Genomic DNA, 10,000 nt, shown 5'->3' with positions numbered 1-10,000 from the left:
AGAGAGAGAGAGAGAGAGAGAGAGAGAGAGGGAGACAGACAGAGACAGAGATAGAGACAGCGACAGACAAAGAGAGAGAGAGAGAGAGAGAGAGAGAGAGAGAGATAGAGAGAGAGAGACATGACAGAGACAGAGATAGAGACAGAGACAGACAAAGAGAGTGAGAGAAGGGTAGGGGTGGTAGGGAGAGGGAGCTCAGCCTCTGTGTCAGGCTTCAGTAACAGTTCATACAAGCAATTTAGCTGGGGTTTCTCTGTTAGCTGTCGGCCAGCGCAATCTGTATCCACTTGAAATTGTGACACGTATCCTTACACAGGCATACGCAACGAGGTCATTAGGGCGGCGCGTGGCGATCGGCAAGCCCCATAAACGTGGACACACTCACACACACACACACGCACACACACACGCACTCACACACACACACAAACGCACACACACACACACACACACACACACACACACACACACACGCGCGTGCGCGCGCATATACACACTCTCGCCTTCACGCACGCACACACAGGCAGGCACACACATCACTGCCTCGTGCAATTTTATAACGTGACAAAAATCGCAGTCGCTGGTAAATTTCCAAAAATCTACCGAAAGATTTTACCGGTTAAAAAATCCGTTTTAGCGTTTTATACTAAGTTTTCATTTCTTCGATATATTGTAGAGTAATATGTCTCGCCTGTGTGCAGTACGACAGACAGTTCACTTTCGGTCAGAATTTGGTGTTTGTACCAATTTGTTTTTCACAGTGAGTCGCGTTTTGTCTTGACGGTGTGCAGCTAGTTCTCTGTTCTGCGACAAGCCAGTTTACACAATACAAGCCAGTTTACACAATACAAGCCAGTTTACATAATACAAGCCAGTTTACATAATACAAGCCAGTTTACACAATACAAGCCAGTTTACATAATACAAGCCAGTTTACATAATACAAGCCAGTTTACACAATACAAGCCAGTTTACACAATACAAGCCAGTTTACACAATACAAGCCAGTTTACACAATACAAGCCTGTTTACACAATACAAGCCAGTTTACATAATACAAGCCAGTTTACACAATACAAGCCTGTCTCTGATACGTGGTGCTGGTATCCCGCAACGATTGTGCAAACAGCTCAGCTGACAACGCGTCGTCGCTCGTCTAAAGCGGGCCTAGCTCCGCTCACATGTAACTTCAGCAGGACCGACGACGCACTGCAGATTGTCCCAGCCTGCTACACGTTGCATGAAAGGAAAACAGGCCAAGTACTGACTCGCCATAATCCCTATCGCGGCATCAATAGACAGTGCGTCGTCTGTGCCGCTGAAACTGCGCAGGTATATTCTGCCCATGATGACAATCATCTTCTCCACTGTCACACACAGTAACTTCCGTGTAACGCGGTGTTGATGGTGTCCAGTGTAGGGCGCTATGTGAGGACACACGCGATACACACACGCAGCTCAGACCGGGAACATCCTGCTTTACAGGATCAATCAATCAATCAACATGAGGCTTATATCGCGCGTATTCCGTGGGTACAGTTCTAAGCGCAGGGATTTTTTTTTTAATGCAATTCATATCGCGCGATTTATTTATGCCGTGTGAGATGGAATTTGTTTTACACAATACATCACGCATTCACATCGGCCAGCAGATCGCAGCCATTTCGGCGCATATCCTACTTTTCACGGCCTAATATTCCAAGTCACACGGGTATTTTGGTGGACATTTTTATCTATGCCTATACAATTTTGCCAGGAAAGACCCTTTTGTCAATCGTGGGATCTTTAACGTGCACACCCCAATGTAGTGTACACGAAGGGACCTCGGTTTTTCGTCTCATCCGAAAGACTAGCACTTGAACCCACCACCTAGGTTAGAAAAGGGGGGGAGAAAATTGCTAACGCCCTGACCCAGGGTCGAACTCACAACCTCTCGCTTCCGAGCGCAAGTGCGTTACCACTCGGCCACCCAGGAGAGGTCTAGATACCTCGTTTCTGTTTTTACGTCCAGTGAAGGTTAAACTAACTGTATTAACTTAAGCACAAGCACTACTGCGCTAAACCTGCTGTCATTTTAAGCAATTGACAGCCGGCTGCTCGCTGCAGGGACAAGTTGCACGGATTTATATCTTCTTATACAGTGTGTCAGCGCTGTCTCGGCCACCCCCAGTCGGTGATCCGACCGTCTTGGTGAGAAAAAATGCAATGCGTTCAGTTTCATTAGTCGACAGATTGACTGAATGTATTGATGTTGATTTACGCGACTTGTTTTTCTATTAGATGAGCGGCCAACAGGGCTCTCAGTCCGATTTAAAGCACAGTCAGTACTCCCGGGAAAATGCGGTATCACGCGAAAGACAAATGCATGTAGTAGGCGCACAAGCATGACAACAGACAGAGAAGAATAAAACAACAACAACAACAACAACAACAACAACAACAGCAACAAACGACAGAACAGACTTACCTATGGTGTTCAGGCACACCTCTGAAGATGTTCAGTCCTACACAAAGTTTCTGAGACACAAGTAGCAGTTCACAGTCCTCAACCCAATACACTAAGGGGTGTTAATTTGATCTTGTTACAGCACTGTGATTGTAGTTGTAACGCTACAGTTCACTGTCCTCAGCCCAACACACCAACACTGTGATTGTAGTTGTAACGCTACAGTTCACTGTCCTCAGCCCAACACACCAACACTGTGATTGTAGTTGTAACGCTACAGTTCACTGTCTCAGCCCAACACACCAACACTGTGATTGAAGTTGTAACGCTACAGTTCACTGTCCTCAGCCCAACACACCAACACTGTGATTGTAGTTGTAACGCTACAGTTCACTGTCCTCAGCCCAACACACCAACACTGTGATTGTAGTTGTAACGCTACAGTTCACTGTCCTCAGCCCAGCACACCAACACTGTGATTGTAGTTGTAACGCTACAGTTCACTGTCTCAGCCCAACACACCAACACTGTGATTGAAGTTGTAACGCTACAGTTCACTGTCCTCAGCCCAACACACCAACACTGTGATTGTAGTTGTAACGCTACAGGTCACTGTCCTCAGCCCAACACACCAACACTGTGATTGTAGTTGTAACGCTACAGTTCACTGTCCTCAGCCCAACACACCAACACTGTGATTGTAGTTGTAACGCTACAGTTCACTGTCCTCAGCCCAACACACCAACACTGTGATTGTAGTTGTAACGCTACAGTTCACTGTCCTCAGCCCAACACACCAACACTGTGATTGTAGTTGTAACGCTACAGTTCACTGTCCTCAGCCCAACACACCAACACTGTGATTGTAGTTGTAACGCTACAGTTCACTGTCCTCAGCCCAACACACCAACACTGTGATTGTAGTTGTAACGCTACAGTTCACTGTCCTCAGCCCAACACACCAACACTGTGATTGTAGTTGTAACGCTACAGTTCACTGTCCTCAGCCCAACACACCAACACTGTGATTGTAGTTGTAACGCTACAGTTCACTGTCCTCAGCCCAACACACCAACACTGTGATTGTAGTTGTAACGCTACAGTTCACTGTCCTCAGCCCAACACACCAACACTGTGATTGTAGTTGTAACGCTACAGTTCACTGTCCTCAGCCCAACACACCAACACTGTGATTGTAGTTGTAACGCTACAGTTCACTGTCCTCAGCCCAACACACCAACACTGTGATTGTAGTTGTAACGCTACAGTTCACTGTCCTCAGCCCAACACACCAACACTGTGATTGTAGTTGTAACGCTACAGTTCACTGTCCTCAGCCCAACACACCAACACTGTGATTGTAGTTGTAACGCTACAGTTCACTGTCCTCAGCCCAACACACCAACACTGTGATTGAAAAACAAAGTTATGCAGTGATCAAGCTGTCAGACAGTATGAAGCAAGTTGTACTACAGATCGTTGTACACAAATGGCTGAGACGGAATGCACCACACAACCAACACAAGGTGTGCCCCAACACAAGGTGTGCCCCAACACAAGGCGTGCCCCAACGACGTACAGAAAACCTTCCTGGTTGAAATCAATACGACCCAACTCCTTGTGTTGTGTCGACACGGCGACAGCGGCCACGTGACACAGTCTGTACCCGGGGTGCACAGCTCTTAGAATGGAACTGGGGGGTGTTGTATAGTGCGAAAGCACAATAGTGCTAACATGACAACTGAAGTGTTGTAAATAACCTATTAACCGGCACGGTTGGCCAAGTGGTAAGGCGTCCGCCCCGTGATCGGGAGGTCGTGGGTTCGAACCCCGGCCGGGTCATACCTAAGACTTTAAAATTGGCAATCTAGTGGCTGCTCCGCCTGGCGCCCGGCATTATGGGGTTAGTGCGAGGACTGGTTGGTCCTGTGTCAGAGTAATGTGACTGGGTGAGACATGAAGGCTGTGCTGCGACTTCTGTCTTGTGTGTGGCGCACGTTAAATGTCAAAGCAACACCGCCCTGATATGGCCCTTCGTGGTCGGCTGGGCGTTAAGCAAACAAACAAACAAACAAACAAAAAATAACCTATTTCTGTTGATGGGCATTTTTAGACTGAGAAGTAGGCTACCTGTTATTTGACAAGGAAATACATCTGAAAAGACGTGGAGCTTGTTATTAGAGTTTAATATCTTGAAGCAAGAGGTTATTGTGCATATATATCAACATTCACAGCCAATGGGTCATTTTATTCGACAACAATCACAATAACATAATTTTACATGACGACCCCTCCCCACAAATACTCTCATGACGTTTTGTCAAGATGTGACTTACTTGCAGGGAAAGATGAGAAAAGAAACCTTAACTCTATTTTCTCCACAAGAAAATTGTGTTGATTAAAATCACCAGGGACCGAAGCTGTGTTAAAATGAAAGGAGGTGTAACGTGCGGGTAACGTACCTCATTTGAAACGGGGTTACGTGTGTGGCAAGTCGGTGTTTGTAAAGGTGGCGAAATTATATAGTAGAGGCATGCTGTCAGCACGGGAGCTTCAAGTTTATCAAAACGACGCCGGGTAGATCAAAGTATCGTACTCCTTTATTAGTACTATAACAAAACAATGGAAGCTTGCACAACCGACTCGCTCCGTTTCAAGCTTTCCAAATCGTGTTTTGTACCCATTCAGGAACATATTAGGCTCAGACAAAAACGACAACAGATTAAGCTTTCACTTCATATATAACTCACACGAAACCTTGTGGCTGTGACTGTTCACTTTCCAGCTTGAAATTCCCTCCCTGTTCCAAAACCCCGCTCACATGAACATTATTAAACCAGTTAGGGTTTTCAGATTATTTTGTGGTTTGTCCAGCCGTTTACAGTAAATGTCTTCAAGAGCCTTGTAAAACAAAGACTGCGAGACCAATATTTGCAATGCTGGAAAAGTGAATCTGCCAACAATAGCGTTTGTTATAATTCTTTCTTTCTTTATTTGGTGTTTAACGTCGTTTTCAACCACGAAGGTTATATCGCGATTGTTATAATTATTGTTTGTATAAGAATGAGTTTTGCTTAGAAACATATTTGATGTGTTTGACTGGGTCCCTGAGAGAAAAATTATAAAAATTTAGGTTAAGTAATCATAAGTTACCTCTTCACCAGGAACGTGTTTTGAATATCCCCAGGGACGAGAGAGTGTGTAAGCCGTGTGGAAGTGGTGAGATAGGAGATGAATTCCACTTTTTGTTTAATTGTCAATATGAGAGTGTGTAAGCTGTGTGGAAGTGGTGAGATAGGAGATGAATTCCACTTTTTGTTTAATTGTCAATATGAGAGTGTGTAAGCTGTGTGGAAGTGGTGAGATAGGAGATGAATTCCACTTTTTGTTTAATTGTCAATATAGAGTGTGTAAGCTGTGTGGAAGTGGTGAGATAGGAGATGAATTCCACTGTTTGTTTAATTGTCAATATGAGAGTGTGTAAGCCGTGTGGAAGTGGTGAGATAGGAGATGAATTCCACTTTTTGTTTAATTGTCAATATGAGAGTGTGTAAGCTGTGTGGAAGTGGTGAGATAGGAGATGAATTCCACTTTTTGTTTAATTGTCAATATGAGAGTGTGTAAGCCGTGTGGAAGTGGTGAGATAGGAGATGAATTCCACTTTTTGTTTAATTGTCAATATGAGAGTGTGTAAGCTGTGTGGAAGTGGTAAGATAGGAGATGAATTTCACTTTTTGTTTCATTGTCAATATGAGAGTGTGTAAGCCGTGTGGAAGTGGTGAGATAGGAGATGAATTCCACTTTTTGTTTAATTGTCAATATGAGAGTGTGTAAGCTGTGTGGAAGTGGTAAGATAGGAGATGAATTTCACTTTTTGTTTCATTGTCAATGTGAGAGTGTGTAAGCCGTGTGGAAGTGGTGAGATAGGAGATGAATTCCACTTTTTGTTTAATTGTCAATATGAGAGTGTGTAAGCCGTGTGGAAGTGGTGAGATAGGAGATGAATTCCACTTTTTTGTTTAATTGTCAATATGAGAGTGTGTAAGCCGTGTGGAAGTGGTGAGATAGGAGATGAATTCCACTTTTTGTTTAATTGTCAATATGAGAGTGTGTAAGCCGTGTGGAAGTGGTGAGATAGGAGATGAATTCCACTTTTTGTTTAATAGTCAATATGAGAGTGTGTAAGCCGTGTGGAAGTGGTGAGATAGGAGATGATTTCCACTTTTTGTTTAATTGTCAATATGAGAGTGTGTAAGCTGTGTGGAAGTGGTGAGATAGGCGATGAATTCCACTTGTTGTTTAATTGTCAATATGAGAGTGTGTAAGCCGTGTGGAAGTGGTGAGATAGGAGATGAATTCCACTTGTTGTTTAATTGTCAATGTGAGAGTGTGTAAGCCGTGTGGAAGTGGTGAGATAGGAGATGAATTCCACTTGTTGTTTAATTGTCAATATGAGAGTGTGGAAGCCGTGTGGAAGTGGTGAGATAGGAGATGAATTCCACTTGTTGTTTAATTGTCAATATGAGAGTGTGTAAGCCGTGTGGAAGTGGTGAGATAGGAGATGAATTCCACTTGTTGTTTAATTGTCAATATGAGAGTGTGTAAGCCGTGTGGAAGTGGTGAGATAGGAGATGAATTTCACTTTTTGTTTAATTGTCAATATGAGAGTGTGTAAGCCGTGTGGAAGTGGTGAGATAGGAGATGAATTCCACTTGTTGTTTAATTGTCAATATGAGAGTGTGTAAGCCGTGTGGAAGTGGTGAGATAGGAGATGAATTCCACTTGTTGTTTAATTGTCAATATGAGAATGTGAAAGCCGTGTGGAAGTGGTGAGATAGGAGATGAATTCCACTTTTTGTTTAATTGTCAATATGAGAATGTGTAAGCCGTGTGGAAGTGGTGAGATAGGAGATGAATTCCACTTTTTGTTTAATTGTCAATATGAGAGTGTGTAAGCTGTGTGGAAGTGGTGAGATAGAAGATGAATTCCACTTTTTGTTTAATTGTCAATATGAGAGTGTGTAAGCCGTGTGGAAGTGGTGAGATAGAAGATGAATTCCACTTGTTGTTTAATTGTCAATGTGAGAGTGTGTAAGCCGTGTGGAAGTGGTGAGATAGGAGATGAATTCCACTTGTTGTTTAATTGTCAATATGAGAGTGTGTAAGCCGTGTGGAAGTGGTGAGATAGGAGATGAATTCCACTTGTTGTTTAATTGTCAATATGAGAGTGTGTAAGCCGTGTGGAAGTGGTGAGATAGGAGATGAATTCCACTTGTTGTTTAATTGTCAATATGAGAGTGTGTAAGCCGTGTGGAAGTGGTGAGATAGGAGATGAATTCCACTTTTTGTTTAATTGTCAATATGAGAGTGTGTAAGCCGTGTGGAAGTGGTGAGATAGAAGATGAATTCCACTTTTTGTTTAATTGTCAATATGAGAGTGTGTAAGCTGTGTGGAAGTGGTGAGATAGGAGATGAATTCCACTTTTTGTTTAATTGTCAATATGAGAGTGTGTAAGCCGTGTGGAAGTGGTGAGATAGGAGATGAATTCCACTTGTTGTTTTATTGTCAATGTGAGAGTGTGTAAGCCGTGTGGAAGTGGTGAGATAGGAGATGAATTCCACTGTTTGTTTTATTGTCAATATGAGAGTGTGTAAGCCGTGTGGAAGTGGTGAGATGGGAGATGAATTCCACTTTTTGTTTAATTGTCAATATGAGAGTGTGTAAGCCGTGTGGAAGTGGTGAGATAGGAGATGAATTCCACTTTTTGTTTAATTGTCAATGTGAGAGTGTGTAAGCCGTGTGGAAGTGGTGAGATAGGAGATGAATTCCACTTGTTGTTTAATTGTCAATATGAGAGTGTGTAAGCCGTGTGGAAGTGGTGAGATGGGAGATGAATTCCACTTGTTGTTTTATTGTCAATGTGAGAGTGTGTAAGCCGTGTGGAAGTGGTGAGATAGGAGATGAATTCCACTTTTTGTTTAATTGTCAATATGAGAGTGTGTAAGCTGTGTGGAAGTGGTGAGATAGGAGATGAATTCCACTTTTTGTTTAATTGTCAATATGAGAGTGTGTAAGCCGTGTGGAAGTGGTGAGATAGAAGATGAATTCCACTTTTTGTTTAATTGTCAATATGAGAGTGTGTAAGCCGTGTGGAAGTGGTGAGATAGGAGATGAATTCCACTGTTTGTTTAATCTATATATATATACGACTTGTGTCTGTCTGTGTGTTTGTGTATCTGTGTGTTTGTGTATTTGTGTATTCGCCATGCACGCCCAAAGTTCTCGATGGATCTGCTTCAAATTTGGTGGGCTTATTCAGAGAGACCCCGGACACAACCTCATCGATGAGATATTTCAACACGTGCTCTCAGCGCGCAGCGCTGAACCGATTTTGGTTCCACCTCAGCTATTTTGGTTCCACCTCAGCTACCCGGGCCCCCATACCGACACACCATAGCCGCTACACCACATCACAACGCCAAAGTTCTCGGTGGATCTTTTTCAAATTTGGACACCGTATTCAGCTACACCCCGGACACAATATCATCGATGAGATATTTCAACACGTGCTCTCAGCGCGCAGCGCTGAACAGATTTTTGTTTTTGTGTTCATTTCACCATTATAAGTAACTCTTCCTTATCTTCTCCAGTGTTTGGCGTTTATCTCCCTTCCTTCGTGTGGCTTTCCCGTTCAGTTGTAAGTTACTACACTGCGCTGTCCACTGCGCTGAGCGTCTTCGCATATTCCCGGCGTTCTGTTACTGTTACTATTTTTAGAAGGTCAACGCAGTGTACAGAACGTAAATTGGACCCGTAAATTATCCTCACTGTAAAAGTGCAAAGGTCGAATCAATTTATAGCCACGCGAAAAATACACTGTCATCTATCTCTCTATAGATACGGCTTCTCTGTGTTTTTGTGTGTGTGTGTGTGAGTGTGTGTGTCTCTATGTAAGCAACACCTGTGCATTGTTCAGTTCTGTTTGTGATGTGGTCTGGCGGCTTTTGTGTAATTTTATGTGAAACACTCAAGTCCTTAATGGCTCAAAACCGTAGGACTTTTAATATTAATTTTAACGTAATTTTATGTACTGGCCTTCCTTTGAGAAGCCATAACTTGCTCAGTCCTGTTTGAGTGGAGTTCGCCTCCAAAGGTGATTAACACGGTTACATTCGTCGACAAGGATGGGACTCGATATGGTCAGGAATGGCATTATGGCCACTGAATCATTTTCGTGCTGTTCCCATTCCACGAATCTAAGCTTGGCGGGTCCATTGTTCGGACCCGGCGAAGCCGGCGTACGGCTCTAAGTACTTCTTTCCGGCGAAGCCGGCTACCCGGCGAAGCGGGTATTCATTCTAGTTGTCAATATGAGAGTGTGTAAGCCGTGTGGAAGTGGTGAGATGGGAGATGAATTCCACTTGTTGTTTAATTGTCAATATGAGAGTGTCGTGAAAGAACGAAAGAAGTATAGTGGAAATTATTTTCAACATCATGCAAATGTTATAAAATGTAATGCTTTAATGAATGTAAAATCAAAAAATAAGTTGGTT

At 43.3% G+C, this 10,000-nt stretch overlaps 2 protein-coding genes across 2 annotated transcripts in view; both read right to left on the bottom strand.

Moving 5' to 3' along the window:
• The window catches only part of LOC138974875 (uncharacterized), an 87,465-nt gene extending 84,853 nt beyond the window's left edge, over nt 1-2,612 (bottom strand). The window contains exon 1 of the mRNA XM_070347605.1: nt 2,468-2,612. The gene's annotated coding sequence lies outside the window, so the exon portion shown is untranslated. The remainder of the gene's footprint in view (nt 1-2,467) is intronic.
• The window catches only part of LOC138974879 (uncharacterized), a 39,003-nt gene that overhangs the window by 13,353 nt on the left and 15,650 nt on the right, over nt 1-10,000 (bottom strand). The gene's annotated exons all lie outside the window — the stretch shown is intronic.

This window comes from Littorina saxatilis, linkage group LG8 (assembly GCF_037325665.1).
Source record: "Littorina saxatilis isolate snail1 linkage group LG8, US_GU_Lsax_2.0, whole genome shotgun sequence".
NCBI classification, from domain to species: Eukaryota; Metazoa; Mollusca; class Gastropoda; order Littorinimorpha; family Littorinidae; genus Littorina; species Littorina saxatilis.
The sequence above is the reverse complement of the archived record's forward strand: the minus strand, read 5'-3'. Positions and strand labels throughout refer to the sequence as shown.